At 45.4% G+C, this 22,145-nt stretch overlaps 1 protein-coding gene across 34 annotated transcripts in view; it reads left to right on the plus strand.

The window, feature by feature from the left end:
• LOC138735739 (disks large-associated protein 4-like) overlaps nt 1-22,145 on the plus strand; it is a 482,104-nt gene that overhangs the window by 428,718 nt on the left and 31,241 nt on the right. Inside the window, exon 1 of one of the 34 annotated variants that reach the window (XM_069884089.1) lies at nt 854-1,101. The exons of the other annotated variants lie outside the window; for them this stretch is intronic. The gene's annotated coding sequence lies outside the window, so the exon portion shown is untranslated. Of the gene's footprint in view, nt 1-853; nt 1,102-22,145 lie in introns of those variants that run through there. 34 annotated transcript variants of the gene reach the window in all.

Raw genomic sequence — 22,145 nt, forward strand, 5'->3', positions numbered from 1 at the left:
CATGTTAGCTCGGCAATTACAAATAGACAGTGTGCTGCTGGAGAAGACGGCTGGCACACCCAAGAAATCCGTCAGGAATCGTGGACAATCATATTTTAACAACAGTAAAACATGAAAGTCTGCAGAAACTGTGGTCGAAGTAAAAGCACAAGACTTGAGAAACAGTGTCCCTGTAGCAGTGGCTCTCAACCTTTTTCTTTCCACTCACATCCCACTTTAATTAATCCCTATGCCTTCGGGTGCTCTGCGATTAGTTGGGGATTGCTTAAGTGACTGGGAAGGGAAGGTTGAGAACCACTGCCCTCGACCCAGTTGTTACTGAAATATTTTGCTTGAGATAAATTGTCATTCCTTTGGAGATCTGAGATCGTGCACATAACGAGTCAACGAGGGACGATTAAAACGGTGGTTTTCAAACTTTTTCTTTCCACTCGCACACCACCTGAAGCAATCCCTTACTGATCACAGAGCCCCCCTGGCATAGGGCAGGCTTAAAGTGGGAATGTGAGTGGAAAGGAGGAGACCCACTGACTGTACAGAGCAAAGGTAGATCGATGACCGATGTTTCGGGCCGGAGCCTTCGCGTAGAATGGGATAAGGGCTCCAGCCCCAGACGTGGGCCACATATGCATCTTTGCTCTGTAGAGTTTGACCTGCTGAGTTTCTCCTGCATAGTTTTGTCAGGAGTTGCTGAATGATTGAACCCCATTGAAAGGTTGCGTGGAGATACTTTGACCAGCTGAGTTTCTCCAACATTCTGTTTCCACCGTGGCTGCAGAATGTCGTGTTTTACTGTGTCTGGGGAGTTCTTTTATTTGCAAATCGTTAACGTCTTTGAATTTGGGGACGACGATTCGCTTCGCCTGGGTTTCCACGCACCACGCTCCAGGGAACCAGTCACGGGGCGGTGGCCGCGGCTCCTCGGGCCAAGCCCGGGCGGGCGGGCGCGCGCGTCCCCCGTCCTCCTCCCGGGCCGGCGTCACTTCCTGTGTGTGAGCGGGCGCCATGGCGGGCTCGCGGCCGGCCCATTCCATTGTTGTGTGTGTAACGGAGAGGCGCGAGACGGAGGCAGCCGCTGCGGGCGACGCGCGAGGCCGGCAGGTGAGGGACGCAGACGGCGGCGGCGGCGGCGGGGGCGGGGGAGGGGGAGGGGGTGGGTGAGGTCCGTCCGTCCGTGTGCCCCGAGAAGGGTGGGCGTCCGGCAGTTGCCGCTCCGGGGGCGGCTCCTTTCTTTCGTGAACCCCCCCACCCCGACCCCGAGCCCGAGGAGTACACGTGTGGACAGCGGGAGCGACGTCCCTCAGCGGTGACTGTTGACCCCCTACCCCGGGCTGGGGGGGGATGGTACCTGAGGTCGGGAGGGGACATCCAGGGCCCGGACTGGAGACCCCCCCTCCCCATGGCCGGGAGGGGACATCCATTGACCGGCTGGAGACCCCCCTCCCCAGGGCCGGGAGGGAACATCCATTGACCGGCTGGAGACCCCCCTCCCCAGGGCCGGGAGGGGACATCCATTGACCGGCTGGAGGACCCCCCCCCCCCCCAGGGCCGGGAGGGGACATCCATTACCGGCTGGAGACCCCCCTCCCCAGGGCCGGGAGGGAACATCCATTGACCGGCTGGAGACCCCCCTCCCCATGGCCGGGAGGGGACATCCATTGACCGGCTAGAGACCCCCCTCCCTATGGCCGGGAGGGGACATCCATTGACCGGCTAGAGACCCCCCTCCCCAGGGCCGGGAGGGAACATCCATTGACCGGCTAGAGACCCCCCTCCCCAGGGCCGGGAGGGAACATCCATTGACCGGCTGGAGACCCCCCTCCCCATGGCCGGGAGGGGACATCCATTGACCGGCTGGAGGACCCCCCCCCCTCCCCAGGGCCGGGAGGGAACATCCATTGACCGGCTGGAGACCCCCCTCCCCATGGCCGGGAGGGGACATCCATTGACCGGCTGGAGGACCCCCCCCCCCCCCCCCCATGGCCGGGAGGGGACATCCATTGACCGGCTAGAGACCCCCCTCCCCAGGGCCGGGAGGGAACATCCATTGACCGGCTGGAGACCCCCCTCCCCATGGCCGGGAGGGGACATCCATTGACCGGCTAGAGACCCCCCTCCCCATGGCCGGGAGGGGACATCCATTGACCGGCTGGAGACCCCCCTCCCCATGGCCGGGAGGGGACATCCATTGACCGGCTGGAGACCCCCCTCCCCAGGGCCGGGAGGGGACATCCATTGACCGGCTGGAGACCCCCCTCCCCATGGCCGGGAGGGGACATCCATTGACCGGCTGGAGACCCCCCTCCCCATGGCCGGGAGGGAACATCCATTACCGGCTGGAGACCCCATCGAAGCCGGGACGTTGTCAGGGTGGGAGGCGACCGCACACCCCCTTCTCCGAGCCCCGGCTGGGCCATTGCCCGATCGCAGCCCCCCAGCCCCGGGGGTGTATGTGTGTGTGTGGGGGGGGGGGGGGGTTGCGTCAAGACGTCAGACCCCGTGGCTTCTGTGACGGCCAGTTTATGTGTCCAGAGAGAAAATAACCCCCCCCCCCCCAAACGCGATCTTCGCAAGTTTTGAACATCACTTTGCCAGACTTTTTTTAGACTTTTTTAATACAACCATCAGATTAGTTTTAAATACATGTGGCTTTCTCATGTCGCACGGACCAATCTCCCAGAATTGAACACGTAACTGTGTCCATTGCCAACTTTTTGAGCTTCGTGATCACAAATGGGTGGTGCTAAATTCGGGAGGTTGTGGGAACTTCGGCGCTGCAGACACACACACCCACCCTGGACCATTCATTATGCTTCCCTTTTGCACAATACAGCACAGTGTGCAGCAGGTCTGAAGTCATGATTCAAGCATTTTTTTTGTTGTTGCTTGAAATGATAATGAAGTTGTAGGAGCCTCTGGAATTTTATTGTTCTGTAGTTCAGTCCATGAGCAGACGAAATATTTCCACGTTTGATCGGCAGACTGACCCTCATCCACTGTGAATGTTCACTAAACCTGACTTTGTGGAATGGTTTAACTATCGATGATGTCGACTACTACTGTGTCAGCAGATGTTTCGTGCTTCAGTCTCTTGTTTGTGAGATAGAAAAGCAACTTAAAAGAATTTCCTGCATGTTGACAGAGGCAGGAAGAGGATGTTCATTGGTGGTGGATGTGGTGAAGCGTGGCACTTGTGTTGAAAGTAACTTGGCATAGCAAAACAAAGTTTCTGGAAATCCCAATATTTTGTGATGTGGTTTCACCCCACCCCTCTCCCTCCCCCCTCTCCCTCCCCCCTCTCCCTCCCCCCTCTCCTCCCCCCTCTCCCTCCCCCCTCTCCCTCCCCCTCTCCCTCCCCCCTCCCCCTCCCCCTCCCCCCTCCCCCTCCCCCCTCTCCCTCCTCCCTCCCCCTCCCCCTCCCCCTCTTCTTCCTCCCCCTCTTCTTCCTCCCCCCTCTTCTTCCTCCCCCCCTCTTCCTCCCCCTCTTCCTCCCCCTCTTCCTCCCCCCCCTCTTCCTCCCCCCCCCTCTTCCTCCCCCCCCTCTTCCTCCCCCCCCTCTTCCTCCCCCCCCTCTTCCTCCCCCCCCTCTTCCTCCCCCCCTCTTCCTCCCCCCCCCTCTTCCTCCCCCCCCTCTTCCTCCCCCCCCTCTTCCTCCCCCCCCTCTTCCTCCCCCCCCCTTCACTCCCCCCCCCCTTCCTCCCCCCCCTCTTCCTCCCCTCTTCCTCCCCCCTTCCTCCCCCCCTTCCCCCTCCCCCTTCCTCCCCCCCTTCCTCCTCCCCCTTCCTCCCCCCTCTTCTCCCCCTCTTCCTCCCCCCCCTCTTCCTCCCCCCCTCTTCCTCCCCCCTCTTCCTCCCCCCCCTCTTCCTCCCCCCCTCTTCCTCCCCCCCTCTTCCTCCCCCCCTCTTCCTCCCCCCCTCTTCCTCCCCCCCTCTTCCTCCCCCCCTCTTCCTCCCCCCCTCTTCCTCCCCCCACTCTTCCTCCCCCCCTCTTCCTCCCCCCCTCTTCCTCCCCCCCTCTTCCTCCCCCCCTCTTCCTCCCCCCCTCTTCCTCCCCCTCTTCCTCCCCCCCTCTTCCTCCCCCCCTCTTCCTCCCCCCCTCTTCCTCCCCCCCTCTTCCTCCCCCCCTCTTCCTCCCCCCCTCTTCCTCCCCCCCTCTTCCTCCCCCCCTCTTCCTCCCCCCCTCTTCCTCCCCCCCCTCTTCCTCCCCCCCTCTTCCACCCCCCCCTCTTCCACCCCCCCCTCTTCCTCCCCCCCTCTTCCTCCCCCCTCTTCCTCCCCCCCTCTTCCTCCCCCCCCTCTTCCTCCCCCCCTTCCTCCCCCCCCTCTTCCTCCCCCCTCTTCCTCCCCCCCTTCCTCCCCCCCTCCTCCCCCCCTTCCTCCCCCCCTTCCTCTCCCCCTCTTCCTCCCCCCCTCTTCCTCCACCCCTCTTCCTCCACCCCTCTTCCTCCCCCCTCTTCCTCCCCCCGCTCTTCCTCCCCCCGCTCTTCCTCCCCCCGCTCTTCCTCCCCCCGCTCTTCCTCCCCCGCTCTTCCTCCCCCCGCTCTTCCTCCCCCCGCTCTTCCTCCCCCCCTCTTCCCCCCCCCTCTTCCCCCCCCTCTTCCCCCCCTCTTCCCCCCCCCCTCTTCCCCCCCTCTTCCCCCCCCTCTTCCCCCCCTCTTCCCCCCCCTCTTCCCCCCCCCTCTTCCCCCCCCCTCTTCCCCCCCCCTCTTCCCCCCCCTCTTCCCCCCCCTCTTCCCCCCCCTCTTCCCCCCCCGCCTCTTCCCCCCCCCTCTTCCCCCCCGCCTCTTCCCCCCCCGCCTCTTCCCCCCCGCTCTTCCCCCCCGCTCTTCCCCCCCGCTCTTCCCCCCCGCTCTTCCCCCCCGCTCTTCCCCCCCGCTCTTCCCCCCCGCTCTTCCCCCCCCGCTCTTCCCCCCCCGCTCTTCCCCCCCTCTCTTCCTCCCCCTCTCTTCCTCCCCCCTCTCTTCCTCCCCCTCTCTTCCTCCCCCCTCTCTTCCTCCCCCCTCTCTTCCTCCCCCCTCTCTTCCTCCCCCCTCTCTTCCTCCCCCCTCTCTTCCTCCCCCCTCTCTTCCTCCCCCCTCTCTTCCTCCCCCTCTCTTCCTCCCCCCTCTCTTTCCTCCCCCCTCTCTTCCTCCCCCTCTCTTCCTCCCCCCTCTCTTCCTCCCCCCTCTCTTCCTCCCCCTCTCTTCCTCCCCCCTCTCTTCTCCCCCTCTCTTCCTCCCCCCTCTCTTCCTCCCCCTCTCTTCCTCCCCCCTCTCTTCCTCCCCCCTCTCTTCCTCCCCCCTCTCTTCCTCCCCCCTCTCTTCCTCCCCCTCTCTTCCTCCCCCCTCTCTTCCTCCCCCCTCTCTTCCTCCCCCTCTCTTCCTCCCCCCCTCTCTTCCTCCCCCCTCTCTTCCTCCCCCCTCTCTTCCTCCCCCCTCTCTTCCTCCCCCCTCTCTTCCCCTCTCCCCCCTCTCTTCCTCCCCCCTCTCTTCCTCCCCCCTCTCTTCCTCCCCCCTCTCTTCCTCCCCCCTCTCTTCCTCCCCCCTCTCTTCCTCCCCCCTCTCTTCCTCCCCCCTCTCTTCCCTCCCCCCTCTCTTCCTCCCCCTCTCTTCCTCCCCCCTCTCTTCCTCCCCCCTCTCTTCCTCCCCCCTCTCTTCCTCCCCCTCTCTTCCTCCCCCTCTCTTCCTCCCCCTCTCTTCCTCCCCCCTCTCTTCCTCCCCCCTCTCTTCCTCCCCCTCTCTTCCTCCCCCCTCTCTTCCTCCCCCTCTCTTCCTCCCCCCTCTCTTCCTCCCCCCTCTCTTCCTCCCCCTCTCTTCCTCCCCCCTCTCTTCCTCCCCCTCTCTTCCTCCCCCCTCTCTTCCTCCCCCCTCTCTTCCTCCCCCTCTCTTCCTCCCCCCTCTCTTCCTCCCCCCTCTCTTCCTCCCCCTCTCTTCCTCCCCCCCTCTCTTCCTCCCCCCTCTCTTCCTCCCCCTCTCTTCCTCCCCCCTCTCTTCCTCCCCCCTCTCTTCTCCCCCTCTCTTCCTCCCCCCTCTCTTCCTCCCCCCTCTCTTCCTCCCCCTCTCTCCTCCCCCTCTCCTCCCCCCTCTCTTCCTCCCCCCTCTCTTCCTCCCCCTCTCTTCCTCCCCCCTCTCTTCCTCCCCCCTCTCTTCCTCCCCCCTCTCTTCCTCCCCCTCTCTTTCCTCCCCCCTCTCTTCCTCCCCCCTCTCTTCCTCCCCCCTCTCTTCCTCCCCCCTCTCTTCCTCCCCCTCTCTTCCTCCCCCCTCTCTTCCTCCCCCCTCTCTTCCTCCCCCCTCTCTTCCTCCCCCCTCTCTTCCTCCCCCCTCTCTTCCTCCCCCCTCTCTCCCTTCCTCCCCCCTCTCTTCCTCCCCCCCTCTCTTCCTCCCCCCCTCTCTTCCTCCCCCCTCTCTTTCTCCCCCCCCTCTCTTTCTCCCCCCCTCTCTTCCTCCCCCCTCTCTTTCTCCCCCCCTCTCTTTCCATGTGATAAAGATATACATCACCAGTTCTGCATGGATTATTTTAGTCACTAATATCTTGCTTTGTTAAACACCTCTAAATGTACTTCAAATTTTTTAACTTCATTTGCCTCTCATATTAAAATGCTGAGAATCTGTTTCAGAAATGGGCTCAAACTATTTGTAATAGTATTAGTAAATATTACTGTGCCTGTGTGATTGAACCCCAGTAATGTGCTGTTTCACACCTAAAGATTGATTGTGACTCTCTATTCAAGTGATTTTGTTATTCAAGTTTCCACCCCCATGAATGATATAGAGCATGAACTCGGTGGATTGATTGTAATTTGGTCCATTCCATAGTGGCTGCTGCATGTGGGGCAGGAACATGTTTGGCAGGATGGGTAAATGAGGTGTTTGAGAAGGCCTTCCTTCCTCATTCTCTCTGTGCTCCTGTTGAAGACTTGTAATGCTTGATGGCTTCTTGGAATCTCATTCTCCATTTTGTCCCAGGAACTCCCCTCAGTGAATCAGGAATTTATTTTGGAGGCTTTCAAACATCCATGAAGTTTTTTCTCTATCCTGCAGGATTTTCTTTTACTGTGTTGGAGCTTTGAATAGAGTTTGAGAGGTTTGGTGTCTCGCATGTAGTCGATGTACCTCACCTTTTGAAGGTAGCAAAGTGTAATTAAAGCATTGCTGCCTGAGATGTTGGGCTAGAAGCAAACAAGGATGTTAAATTTTTACATCCAATTGATCTACAGTTTGTTTTGGAAGATGGGAGGAAACTGGAGCACCCACACACACACGGGGAGAGCGTACAAACTCCTTTCCCGACATTGTTGCATTAACCATGCCACCCCATGTTGGGTTTTTTAACCTGCCAATAGATTTTGAGCTTTGGTAGAGAGCTTGCTTTGAAGTGCTAGCTCTAGCATGTCTAAAACAATAGAGGGGTGGTCAAAAATTGAAAATGAAGTTGATGCTTAGTTGAGGTCTTGATCTTCAAATTGATTTTTTTTTAGTTGGTCAGAGTTTTATTGTTTGAAGACAATGTTATACAGAAGTGGATGGTTGTTCAACATTTGTTCTCTTATGATAGCTCAGTGCAAAGCCCACTCCAATGCATCAGAGAGATTGATAACTGAGTTTGGCCTCTCTGTGTACATAATTTGCATGCTGTAGGTTGAAGTCTGCGCTTGAGGTGACCTTAGCTCTGAAGTGATGAAGGTTGAACTATTTCCTATTTGTCCTGTAGATCCACTACATTGGGAAGCCTGTTGATATGGACTGCAGATGATTGTCAAACAAGGCATAATAGACAGAGCTTTGCTTTTTTTAAAAAAATTGCTTTTATCAAAGGAATCATTTTCAGCATTTAATTTTTTTTTTGGTTTTTAAAATTACTCATCAAATCTGGCAGCATCTGTGGCATGCAAGAGAATATGATAAATAATCAAAACTGGAAGAAATTAGAAAATTGATATGTTTATGCTTGCAGAGAAAGAGGAGGGTTGTAGAGAAGAAAGATAATCAAGTATTTAATTCAAGAGTAGGGAGGTTATGATGAAATTCTACAAGGCATTGGTGAGGCCAAATTTGGAGTACTGTGTACAGTTTTGGTCACCAAATTGTAGGAAAGATATAAACAAAATAGAGAGAGTGCAGAGAAGTTTCACGAGAATGTTGACAGGATTTCAATTAACCTTGAAATACCAACCTTGTAACTCCCTTGAGTTACAGGGAAAGGTTGTGCAGACTAGGTCTTTTTTCTTTGGAGCGTTGAAGATTGAGGGGGACTTGATAGAGGTGTTTAAGATTTTAAAAGGGACAGACAGAGTAAATGTGGATAGGCTTTTTCAATTAAGAGTGGGGGAGATTCAAACGAGAGGGCATGGTTTAAGATTGAAGGGGGAAAATTATAAGGGGAACATGAGGGGAAATTTCTTTACGCAAAGGGTGGTGGGGATGTGGAATGAGCTTCCGGCAGACGTGGTCGAGGCGGGATCATTGGTTACGTTTAAGGAAAGACTGGATCGTTACATGGAGAGGAGAGGACTGGAGGGGTATGGACCGGGTGCTGGTCAGTGGGACTAGGAGGGTGGGGATTTGCTACGGCATGGACTAGTAGGGCCGAACTGGCCTGTTCTGTGCTGTAAGTGGTTGTTTGATTATATGGTTAAGTTGAACAGATAGTATAGTAGTGGTTAATGCAATGCTGTTACAGAACCAGAGACTCCGGTTCAAATCTGGCACTGTGTGTAAGGAGTTTGTATGTGATCCCTATGACCATGAGGGTTTCTTCTGGAAGCTCTGGATTTCTCCCACGCTCCGAAGACTTGCCGGTTAGTAGATTAATTGGTCTCATGGGTGGAAATGGGCACCATGTGATTGTGGGCCAGAAGGGTTTGTTCCCGTGTTCTATCTCTAAATAAATAAAACCCAGAGATGATAATTGATAGTGATGAAAGGGGCTAAAGGATTTTTTTTATAGTTAAATTATCTGGAGGACTTGTGAATAGAGTACAGGTGGACAAAAGTTGCAGGGAAATGTGAAATAATACAGGAATAGCCAGGAAGATCAGATGCATCAGCAAAGAGGAAAAAAGGTGAACTATATCAGAAAATGCCAGGCATTGAACAGCAAGAATCTGCAGTTGCTAAAAATCTTAAACAGATACACAAATGCAAGAAACATTCAGCATCTGGTCTCCATTTGTTAAGAGAAAAAAACTGTTAACTTTATAGATGAACAACCCCTTCCCACCACGAAACAACATTAACGTGAAATATCATCCCACTCCATGTGTCTTTCCCTCTTGCACCAGAACCATCCAGTTTTGATACAAACCTGAAAGGCTGGTTATCTGAAATATGAATATTGTATTAAGTCCTGAGGGTTGAAATGGACCAAATCTGAAGAAGGCAGAAACAAAAACCTCAGATAATAAAAGTAAGTAGGCCTTTGGCTCCTCGTGCCTCCTCTGCCCTTAAATAGACTACAGTTGACCTTATAAACTCCCTTCTCCTCATATCCTTTGATCTATTTAACTTTTAGATCAATATCAAGAAATGTAGAGTTCAGAATGACATAAATTTAACACAATTTGGATAAATAAATTTTTTATCACAGTCTGAACTGATGATGACCTTGAATTTATGTTGGGTTTTGTTGGAATACCAAGCCCAAAGCCAAGGATGAGATTAGGATGGAAAATTGAAGTGATGGGCATCTTGAAGTTCAGAGTCCCCCATGTTGACTTAAATGCAGATTTCTGGAAAGCTTAATCCTTTCTGAATTAGAGAAGACGACATCATAAGAATGTTTATGCAAAATTGGAAGGGATATGTGTTCTGTCTGGATTTTCAGAAGGTGAAAAGTGAAATGATGGGTAACATCTCCTTCAAGTACCCACCCATGTATCTACTGAAAGGGAGAGGCTTGAGGTGGTAGAGAGAACAATCCCTTTGTTATGTTGGAAGGGGAGATGTGTCACGGCAGAAGATTGCAGAAATTAGAGGGTGATATGTTAACTAATGATGGTATAACCAGGATTTGGAAGAGAGGTGAGTGTAGAAATAGAATAAACACATTAGAGTGCCTTGTTGACCAAGCATAAGAGAAAGACATTGTAAATGAGTGAAAATATCAACATTAGAGCAAGCTGAAAAAACGGGAAAAATGAAATGATGTCCTTAACAGGAACAGGTGGACTCGAGAGTTTTGTGGGTATTCTTAACAGGCATCCCCGAGACAGAAAAAGGACAGTATCAATAGCATAATTGCAATTATCAATCTGTTGATAAAAGAAAGATGAGGATGGGTTCCTGCTTCATACTGAAATAAGATCTTCCAGATACTCCATAAGGAGACACAGTTTGACCAGTTTGTTCCCATAGCCACTTCCTTTTGTGAAAGCAAATGGCATTTAAGAACTTATTCATTCCAAAAACAAGTTTAGCTATGCAAGGATGAATTCTGATTGAGCATCTGACTAAGGAACAATTGAAGCACTTTCAGACAATTTGAGGTTTGGGATGGTCATGTGGAAGGACAGGACATCCACGATAGATCAGAAACAGTCAAAATGATTTCAAACTTATTCTGAAGTTATTGCCTTAAAGCACAAAATTCTTTGGGATTGGTCTAGAAACTAATTGTTGCTACTGAGCAGTTTTACATGATAATTTAATCATTCCTAAATTAATGATTAAGTTTGGGAATCATTCATCTTATTTTTCGACCATGAAAGCAAATGGCCAACCTGAAACTGTTAATTTTATCTTTCTCTCCATTGATGACATTTTCCTGAAAATCTAGTCTTTAATTGTCACACATTACAGAAACTGGCTTTTCAGTACACACCAGATGTGTGCTGAGCACCTTGATCAATATACACGATTTCCATATTCTCAGCATTTGTGGAAACCCAAACATTTACAGGGAGAATGTGAGGACTTCAGAAAGGTAGAATCAAGTGTGAAACAACATCTCTTCTAACTGTGAACCTCTTGTATCTCCCACTGCTTCAGGACCAGTGGGAGAGATCTGGCTGAACTATTGTAACATCGCAGTTTTTTGCTATACTACAGCCATGAATCTCTCATTTTCTTTCTCGTGAGATTATTTAATTTGTACTTATATATTAGTGCGTGTAGCTGCAACAGTGAAGAATTTCAGTGTACCAGTTAAACCTTTTTGGTCTTGGGTTAAGGGATTTTTACAAGATATTTTGAAAGTTAAGATTTCTTTGGATCCAAAAGTTTTATTAATTGGTGATACGAGTACAATTTGTTTGAAAAATGGTTTAGACAAATTTGAAATAGCTTTTTTAAGATTGGCTTTAGCAGTAGCGAGGAAGTGTATTGCAATTATGTGGAAAGACCTGATAGAACTTAATTTACAGAGATGACATTCAGAATTAAGATCCTGTATTCCTTTAGAAAAAATAACGTATCATTTGAGAGATAAATACTCTACTTTTAGGAAGGTTTGGAGTCCTTATATGGATTATTTACATTGAAATTTTAAAGATTTGGACCTAGTTGTGGCAGGGTCTCCTCGTCACATGGTTTGGTTTTTGTTGTTTTTGGTTATTTTTCCTCTTCACTTTCTTTTGTTTAGGGGGTTAGTGAAGTTCTAGATCAGGGTTGTGATGTTGGGAAGGGGATAATGTTAGTATAAGGGGATAGGGGTAGATTTAGAGGGGTTTTTATATTTAAACCATGTTTGTTTTGTAGGTATATTTTGTATTGTATTGTTTGTGTAATCATGGTTGTTTAAATTTTAAATAAAATATTTAAAAAAAAGGAATTTCCGTGCACCTGCACTTTGAATTTGTGTGTATGACAAACTCTCTTCATCTACTGGGAGAATAAATTGCTTTATATAATGTGAGGAAATTGGAAATATGGTCTATGTTTCCTGAATTTATTGCAATGAAATTTAACAAAGCTATCCAATCAATTTTAAAGTTGGTTGTTGTTAATTTACCATGAATTCTTTAACATGATGTCTGTTCTACTAATTTGACCTTATTTTTTTAAATAAACAACTGAATTTTGGCATGTGATGGTGTGACAGTTCTCTAATCAATCTCTTGCTAGGTTTCTTCCTTCTGATCTTCAAGTGTTCTTTCTAAATTTGCTTTTTAAATATTTTTACACTTTCAAACTCATTGCATATTTTCTTTCCATTATTGAGATAGATCAGGAATTATATTAAATATTTTAAAAGTTCATAATTTCTCTGTTCCTATGATCTAAGTATCTGGTACCTCGCGATGCACCTACAGGGCTCCCTGGATTGCTGACTTGGCACGTATTCTAGATATTCTAAACCATTTTTCAAGCTATCAAAAATAATGTTTCATGGTTTTCAATAATAACTGGATACAGTTTGCATTCCTTTAGTTTAAATATGGGTACTGCAAAGAAATGAAAGAATCCTAGCAAAGGTATATAGAGCATAACGATTATCGGTAGCTGAAGAAAACAAATGTTTCTGACTTGGAAATCATTTCTCAGAAACAGAACCTTTGTGTAACCCAAATGAGATTTTATTTCATTGTGTATCAAAGCAAGAATACCTAATTAATTCTAAGTACCTATTAAACCTACTAGATTTCATTTTTGCGATATGTATTCTAGTATAAGGCATCCTTGTGAATTATTTTACTGTTTTTAACCAAATGCCTCCGTCTGATATAATTGGAATGAATTCTTCATTAAGTGGCTCTGATCTTAACATTTAAGATAAAATACTGAAAGCAGGACAAAACATTCTAACTGTATTCTTGTTGACTTTAGAATGTGTATCATTAATGTAAAATGCTCATCAATTTGGAAATTGTAATTATTGTATATGGGATGGGTTGATGCATTATATTTCACCTGACAATTGAATGACTTTTTTTGGTTGTCTTTTATAGTTTTTTAGTTTTTTTAGTTAATGTGGTTCCTATTTTTGTACACTGGTATTGAACATGGCGCAGATAGCAAGATATGGATCCCTTGGGAATGTTTCCATTTACAATCCTGAATCCAAAATAAAATCTATTGAACATTCTCTTTCTACCTCGTAAATAACACTATTGAATCTCCGTTAATAATGCTGCTGTGTTCCAAATGCTATATTCATCAGCAAACTACACATTTCCAAACACTTTTTGAAAATTTTATGTGGAGCATCTATAAAAATGTTATTCAGACTTGTTATTTTCTTGAAAAATGTTGTTTTATTAATCTTTGAGGGATGCTCTTTTACCAATCAATTTCTTTGTAGTTTATTATTCAATATCTAAATCAGAGTTCAAACCAGAAAGTACTTTAAGTATTTCTGGTTAACATTGACTGAAAATTTGGGATTTTTCATAAATATTTGAGATTGAAAGTAGTTTCTGGGTGACCAGTGTTTGTAAACTAATGTGATTTTTGTCTCATAGGTATCTTACTAGTTGGAATAATAAATTGGTCTGAAAGGATTAGAACAGTCTCACATAGTGCTAAAAGCAATATTGCTTAAGTGTTCTTAGTACTTTTTGTACATTTAAATGTAATTGAAATTGTCACATCCTTTGAGTAATTATTCCATAGTGGATAAATTATTCAAAGATATAATAGAAAATTCTTGAAGAAAAATCCTATTTTAATGTCTATTTAAAAATCGAAAACTAAAGTTTTAGCACCTCTGTGGTACACCAATCTGAAACCAATTGTCAAAATGAGTGATTTACTCTTTTTTAAAATTACATCTTGTTTTTATGGCTGATTCAATTGAGGCATTTTTAAGTTGCTCTGGAGCTATATTCATTTTTAAGGAACAAAGACAAGTTGAGAAGCTGGAATTTTTCAAGGGAACTGAAACAATGTTTGGTTTTCAAGTGATTTACATGCAACACACCACAATGGAGCTCTTCATTGCCCACACTTAATAATCTGTTTGATTTGTCTGGCAGCCGTTAAAATCTTCACCAATTTTGCATGTGCCCCACTTGTGCAAAGGCAGGGTGTTGGAAATTTGGTTGTTGCGGCTGATAGTCGGTGCAGAGGTGGATATACTGTAGTAGCTGATCATATTGAAAAACACTACATTTGTTTAGTAGTATGAATGTACAGCTTTTGTAGCCTTGTCTGGCATCAGATGTTTGCCCCCCCCCCCACCCCCCAGCTCTCTCAACAGTTGTACACGTCTTCACTACATAATGTGTGTGATGCTTTTAATCATGGGTAAATTTTGGCTTGCTCAGCAAATTTAAAGTTATCTTTAGAACTCATTGACTCTATCCAATCAATCCTGTTCATTTACTGATTTATTTACCCGTTCTTAGCAGGAACTTGTATACTGGTTCAAATTCTGGGAAGGCTCTGCTACTTGTATTCTCAGTGTATTCATCCAATGCCATGATTCTTTCCTACTGAATTCTTTGAACTTTGCAGTAAAAAATTGGTCTAGCTGGCAAAACCCACCTTGGCTCAAAGTGAAGCTTACTCATCAAACTTTTTGCCATTTTATAAAAATTCTTTTGGATTCCCTCAACTTAACTTGAAAATACTGTTGATATTTTATGCACATATTTTGATTTGGCTCAAGCTTCTCCTGCAGTTAGGCATACAGCATGATAATAGGCCCTTGTGGCCGTCGCTCACCAAATACACCAATTAACCGACACATGTAGTCCTAGACTTACAACTGTAATGGGGATGGAAAGATTGGTCGTAAGTCGGATTTGTTTGTAAGTCGGGTTTGCTCCACCGCGCATGCCCAAAATCACGCAGCGTTCAACAAATGAACCTTGAATGGGGACCTTGGACTACTGCCAGGAGCGGGTGGGGGGGGGGGGGGGGGGGCACTGTATACACTACTTTTAATACAAAATGTGTACTTGTACCGTAGTTTTAATAAAGATCTTTTTAAAAATTTGCTCATGCGCGGGTGGACATAACTTGCGTATGTCGGAAGTCGAGAACGACCTGCATTTTTGGATGATGGCAGGAAACAGGAAAATCCAAAGGAAACCCACGCAGACATGGGAAGAATGTACAAACTCCTTTCAGACAGTGCCCGATTCAAACCTGGGTCTCTGGTGCTGTAATAGCGTTGTGCTAACTGTTTAATGCACTAACCGTACTGCTTTTAATTTTTTCTTTCCTGTCTGGTCTTTGGGAGACAGGATCATTTTGATTCTATCTCTCTCTCAATTTGCCTTGCTTCTGATTTTTGCTTTCCTTTTGTCCTTTATCAGCCATTATATTTCAACTCTTATATGTCACCTCCTTGATCTTCTAATATAATCTCAAATATATGTATCCCTGGTGTGAGGGGGGTGGGGAGGGGGATCAAGCACAATGTAGTGTATATTTAATTAATATTTGATGTATGTTTTTACAACCTTGTAATTAACTGCATTGTGTATGAAAACTTTAAAATAAAATATTCCAAAAAAAAAGCATAGGCTTCCCTTTCTTTGAAGACTTGCTTTTATTTCTCAAAAACATACATTCACTTAATTTTTTTTGTTAATTAACTGAAAATACCTAAATCAATGAAATTTACTCTTTAAAGCTACCACCTAGCTTCAGAGAAGATTTACAATGATGTAATTGGACTGGAGAAGTTGAGTTACAGGAAAGGGTGAACATGCTCAGTCTTTATTTCCGGGGGCGTCGAAAAATGAGGGAGATTTGAGAGAGGTATATAAATTTATGAGGGGTATAGATAGGGTAAATGCAAGCAGGGTTTTTCCACTGAGGTTAGATGAAGCAATAACATGGGTTAAGGATCAAAGTTTAGATGTTTTGGGGAATATTAGAGGAAACTTCTTCACACAGAAAATGTGGAATGAGCTGCCTGCTGAAGTGGTGAATGCAGACTTGATTTTGACATTTAAGAAAAATTTGGATAGGTACATGGATGGATGAATGGGGTAAAAAGGGTTCTGGTCTGGGTACAGGTCAATGTTCTATTAAGAATCTTCTCGATGTTTTCTTCACAATTTTTTAAATAATTTGTTAGTACTGTATCTTGAATTTCTCTCATCCTTGGATTTAATTATGTTTATCCTTTATCTTTACCACGCATCCATTTTCAAATTTGCCTGGGTTACATCATGTGTTATTAAGCTTCACTCTCCTCTACAAATTGCCTACTCCATCTAATATCTATAAACGTTAAGCTGTGTGTTCAGTTGTGTTTTTTCTTATTTCCCCCATCCACCCATACTGCCACAAAAGTTGGTCTTTCCCCTTAATCATTAAGCTATATCTCCTTCCAATTTTTGATCTTACCTTCAGACTGAACCAATGCCCTCCATCAATGCTTTTGTCTCATGTTCACCATGTCAGAATTCCATGTAATCTACCTCCACGTAATTGCTAAAATTTCCTTCCTGACCTTAATTATCCTATTATTTGTCCTTTTTCCTGTCAAAATTAAACTTTATCTTCTTTCTCTTCAGTTTCTCATCTCCCTGTCCACACTCTGACAAGAAATAGAAAGGATAGAAATATTAACACATTTGTTATGGTCAGGAAGGAAATTTTAGCAATTACGTGGAGGTACCACAAAAACTGCAGATTGTGAAAACTCAGCAGACCAGGTAGCATTCATTGATAGAAATGGTCAGTTAAAATTTTGGGTCAGGACCCTTTATCATGTTACATATATGAAGGGGGAGAGGCCAAAACATGATAGGTATTGGACAGAAAGTGTGAAAGGTAGAGGGAGAGATCGCAGTGAGTTATAGACAAGTTAGCACAGGAGTAAGTGAGGGGATATTTTGCTCTTCTCCAAGGTTCATGAATACGATGTCATATTTCAAACTTATTCCTCAATGTTTCCTGCATCTTTAAAGTTCTTTGATTGGATTCTACATCTAACTGTTGGATTCAGTCTTCCATTTGGCTTTATTTTTTTTCACCTCTTTGAATATTTTAATGCAATCACCTGAGTTTCTTCCCTAATATTGTCTCCCTGCCAGTGCACTACCCAAATATCTATCCTTGTTGCCTTATTGAGCATTTAATGTAGCATCAATAAAAAGTAATAAACAGGTGACACTCGGTTCTGCAACTCCACTCCTTTCAATATTTATTTACTGCTGCAAAGCTGCTTTTTTAACACCCAGCTATGATTAAGCTACAGTTTTCTACCGAAGAGCTACATTTAAAATTTTGGAAGGCCAATATAAAGTCCTTGCTTTTCCATGTGGCTTCCTTGGCAGACAAATGAAGCCCGAGTTTGATTATAACTTTGTGTTCTCTTGATCTACTAACATCGCCCACTTCACCCATCTGCTGTTAATTCTTTCATGTACTTATCAGACACAGTGCTTCATGCTTGTTCATGCACCAAATATCCTGTGTTCCTCCCTGTTGCATGACTACTTTGGTTTCCAGCCCCCAGACCTTCAAATTTAAAATTCTCAGTCTTTTCAAATGGATAATTTAACAGGTCAAGATTTGAAATCTTCTGATAACATTCTAGCACTGACACTGCTGCCTCTAAACTGGGCGTGTGAACACACCTTTTGCATCCACCCACAAAGGAAATTAATGTGCACCTCAAAGGTTAGTTACCGAAAATAAAATCTTAATGTTACTTTGTAGAATGCGATCATACTTGTATTTTGTTAAAACCTGCCAATATAATTTTATTAGCCCTGAGAGATAGGCTGTGCCAAAAGTATCTTGAAACAATTTCAAGTTTACTTTTGCACAAGCATTCAGAGTGCACACGTACTTCCGCCACTGAAAAAAAATTTGCTCAACATAAGGTTTTTGTGCACACTGACCACTAAAAATTAGAGGGAACATCGCCTAACAGTGAATGCATAAATCTTTAATCCTTTTCTGCTGGTCAGCTCATCAATCCTGTGACTGTTTTGAATTAAATTACTGTGATTTAATGCCTCTTTTTACTTGCACTCACTTCCTGTCTGAATGATGACTCGCAGGCAAAAACGGAACAAGAATAAATTCCATTGTTGCTGCTCACTGTTCTTGGGCCTGATGAAAGTAACCTCATAACATTACCGAAGAAACTCTGCCAGGCAGCATCCATTGGTTGAAACGATCAGTCAACATTTTTGGTCAGGACCCTTTATCAAGACTGAAGTAAAAATATGAAGGGGGAGAGACCAAGTCAGTGCTTTTAATGTTTTTTTTAAGGGGCAAAATAAATGAGTGAAATTCTTGCATAGCCAAGTAACTTTCATGTTTTGAATCACTATACTTTATTTGAACACGTGGTTTGGAACTGAAGGTCAATTGGCTCCTTGAGCCTGCACAGCCATTTATAAGAATGTGGCTGATCGGATTGTAACCAAGTCCTCGTTTGCATTTACCCTGGTCACTCTTCTACTCATTGCTCATCAAGAATCTTTTAAAATATTAAATGTTTTACTTCCACTGCCATTTCAAGAGATTTCCAAAGACTTGGGTCCTCTTTTTTTTAAAAAACAAAAAGTTTGCCACATTTTTCACGAACAAGTGCTCCCTTATTTTTGAACTCCATATTTAAGACCCTTTTGTTTCATTCTTTTAAAGTCCAGGATATGCAGGGCAATTCTTTCCAACTTTTCCGTCATAAAGCAATTTGTCTATTTCATCTAACAATCAAGTCAACCATCTAATGCTTCCAATGTATTTATATTCTTCTTGAAATAAGGAGACAAATACATTTATTCTCAATTATTGCAATAATTCAGAAAGCTAATAATTTTGCCTTTTGCAAATTTTTCACCTATATTCTTGGATCACTTTGAATCTTAGGGCTTTGCAATGTCTCACCATAAAATGCTTTTTTTTTCTTGCCAAAATGGGAACTTCTCATTTTTCCTACATTAGATTTCATTTGCCAGTTCTGCCCACTCAACTAATCTAGATCCATTGGTCACCTTTTTGTGTCCTCTTCAGTTTCCCCTCCATTATCGTAATGACATCAACAGATTTAGCAACTGCAACTTTGATGTCTTCGAGGAATTCATAGAAACAAATTGTAAAAAAATGAGATCCCAACATTGATCCATGTGACACAATATTAATTAGAAAATTTGTCAAGCAGAAAAAGATCATTTATGCTACTTGTGTTTCCTCTTGATAACCATTGTTTTTCCCACCTTCTGAACTTGGAGCTTTTATTTTTCAGAATAGCTTCCAGATTGGTGAACTTTTGTTGCCTTCCAGAAATCTATAAGTTCCACTTTCCTCACGTTACAGGTTACTTATTTGAAGGGTTGGGAATGTTGCATATGTTGTCCTCTGCCAGAGATTTCTCAATAGTCCTTAAACCTCAAGTTTAATTTATTGGTTTCTGTGTCCGTGTAACAGCTTAGCCAGTGCTTGATTCATCCTATTAATATCTATCCATAAAGTTTACAAAGTGCATTTTGTGCAGATTTTCATTTACGAGTCCAGCAAGTATTTCATTTTTTTTTTTACCTATATCAAAATTCTTCAAGGTTAACCTCCAATGGCAAGGATTGTTTGATTCCTTTACTTTTGTTTGCACTATAAAGGCACACAAAAAGATGTCACTAGTTCAGCACCCCTACCAAGAAGAGAAAAAGAATGAGCGAATACCTTAAAAGACATCAACTGTCATGGACCCTGCCACCTCTTCAGATGCCTGCTGCCTCATACACTCCCGTAATCTCTGTTGCTCTCGTCCTTTCTAGTTCTCCTAGGCCCCTGGTTCCAAACCCCCAGTATGATTCTGAAAAGCTGAGGCCCTTCGGAAGCCCTGTTTGCCTTCGGCACCCTCACAATTTCTGATCCTGATACAGGTACGCAATTCTTTATCTGAACATCTAAAATCCAGAAAACTCCAAAAAAGAGCTTTTTTTTTTCCTGGTGCTGGTACAACCCGGGGGCGGGGTGGGGGGGGGGGTAGATAGAGGGAGAGACAGCAGTGCGACCAGGTTGGGCGGGGGGGGAGACGGCAGCACGACTAGGTTGGGCCGGGGTGAGAGAGATGGCAGTGTGACTCAGGTGGGGAGAGACAGCAGCGTGACTTGGATGGGCAGGTGGGGGAGAGAGACGGCATCGCAACACGGGCGGTGGGGGAGCGAGACGGCAGCGCGACTAGGGTGGGCGAGGGAGAGAGACAGCAGCGCGACTGGAAGGGTGTGGTGATGGGCTTAAATCTGGGGCAACTGGGCTTTTGTTCTGAAATCTGGAAAAATCCAAAATTCGGAACACACTGTCCTCCAAGGGTTCCGAATAAAGGATTGAGTACCTGCACTTCATTCTCACAAGCCCACAGCCTGGTATGAGGCCTTTGGCCGCCTTGCCCCATTTCTATCTCTCAGTGGAGTGATGCAGTAACACAAAAGTACATCTCTTCAGTGACTCGAGTCGATCCTGACCTTGGGTGCTGTCCATGTGGAGTAGGCATATTCTCATAGTGACCATGTGGACTTCAGTTACCTCTCATATCCCAAAGATGTACATGTTTTTGGGTTAATTGGCTGCTCTAAATTGTTACTGCAGTTGGTGGGTTGCAGGAGAATTAGGAAAATTGATAAGGTGAGCAGATTGCAGGACAATAAATGAGTGAATTAAACTGGTGGGAAATCTCCGAATGCCACATACTTCAATGGACCAAATAACATAATTATGAGAAGCTATAACTGGCAGAAATGAGACAACGGGCGTATGATGAGCTGAATCAAAGTTAATATAAAATGCGAGGTTCCTGTGATTAGCTGAAGGATGTTGATTGAGGAGGTAGAAATGGAAGTAGTAAAAACAAAGTAATATCAGTTGTAGCAGTTCACTAGAATGAAGGAGATGGTCAGTCTTAAAAGAGACCACGTGACCAGAGGTTTTTAAATTGGTATTTGTCAATGCCAAATTGGACAATTCACCAGAGCCATTTTCTGGGAATCCACGTGTTGGAGGTCCTCTCTTGGAGCCAGTACATGAATGCAGCTGTGAAGAAAGCGCACCAATGTCTCCACATACTCAAAAGTCCAAGAAGATTTGTCAGGTCCTAAAATACTGATATCAAACTTCTATGGTGGTTCTGTGGCAAGTATACTGACTGGTTGCTTTCTGATCTAATTTGGTAACTCGAGTGCTCTGGAACGTAGAAGGCTGCCAATAGTGGCAAACCTTGCCAACTCCATCGTGGTCACTGACATCCTATCCATTGAAGACATCTATATGAGACATTACCTCAAGAAGGCAGCAACTTCATCAAGGATCCCATTACCTTGGTCACAATAATTTCTTGCTGTTGAAGTGTAGTGATACTCAAGGGGTTAACATTGTAGCCACGTGACTAAGAGCGTTTGAAATATTGAAAAACAAGATGTAACGTGATCAGCGAATCCTCTGAGGTCATGTCACTATCCTGCGTGAAGGTTACTAATTGATTGATTAAAGACAATAGCTAGTTTTAAGGTGATCAGCGGATGCTCTGAGACCATGCCAGTATCCTGGGTGAAGGTTACTAATTGATTGATTAAGGACAAAAAGTATTTTTTAAGTGATCAGCAGATCTTCTGAGATCATGCCAGAAGGTTACTAATTGTTTGATTAAGGACAGAAAATATTTTGTGTTGGGTTAATAACAATGGAATATCTTGTAAAAAAAAACTGTCTGTCACATACTCTGTATGTAGAAATGTCATTGTATTTTGGATGCGAGAAGAGATTCCCTTGGAACAGGATCAGTTGCTTTGCAGTGCCTCTTGCTGCCTCTTGATGCAACAGGGTACTCAGAATTTGCAAAGCCATAAAGGTGTTTGACCTTACTTACACTGGTCCTGAAAATTTATTTACAAGTCCGGAGCGTGGCAGACTATCACATTTGGTGCTGTGAACAGGGCCTCAAGACGAGTCGAAAGCAACACGCATTGGAACGAAACTTGAAGATGGATGAGCCCACAAGGTGAGATAACCTTGGTCTCTTTCTCTCTCCCTTTGTTGTTCCCCTTCCCAATGACATTCTTTGGTCAAAACCACTTCATACTACTTTCTTCAGGTGGAAGGATCAGAAGCCTGAGATCTAACACTCTAGGTTCAAAAACAGTTTTTATCCACCAGTTATCAGGCTTTTGAATCTTCCCCCTTATTACCCTTAGAATAAACTACTCCAGGACCTGAAGGCAATATTGAAATTTCACTTTTTTCTTGCACTAATTTTAACTCTATTCTTTATACTTGTTAATCCTTTTTGAATTGGCATATTGTACTTTAATGTATACTGTTG

Source organism: Narcine bancroftii, chromosome 6, assembly GCF_036971445.1.
Source record: "Narcine bancroftii isolate sNarBan1 chromosome 6, sNarBan1.hap1, whole genome shotgun sequence".
NCBI lineage: Eukaryota > Metazoa > Chordata > Chondrichthyes > Torpediniformes > Narcinidae > Narcine > Narcine bancroftii.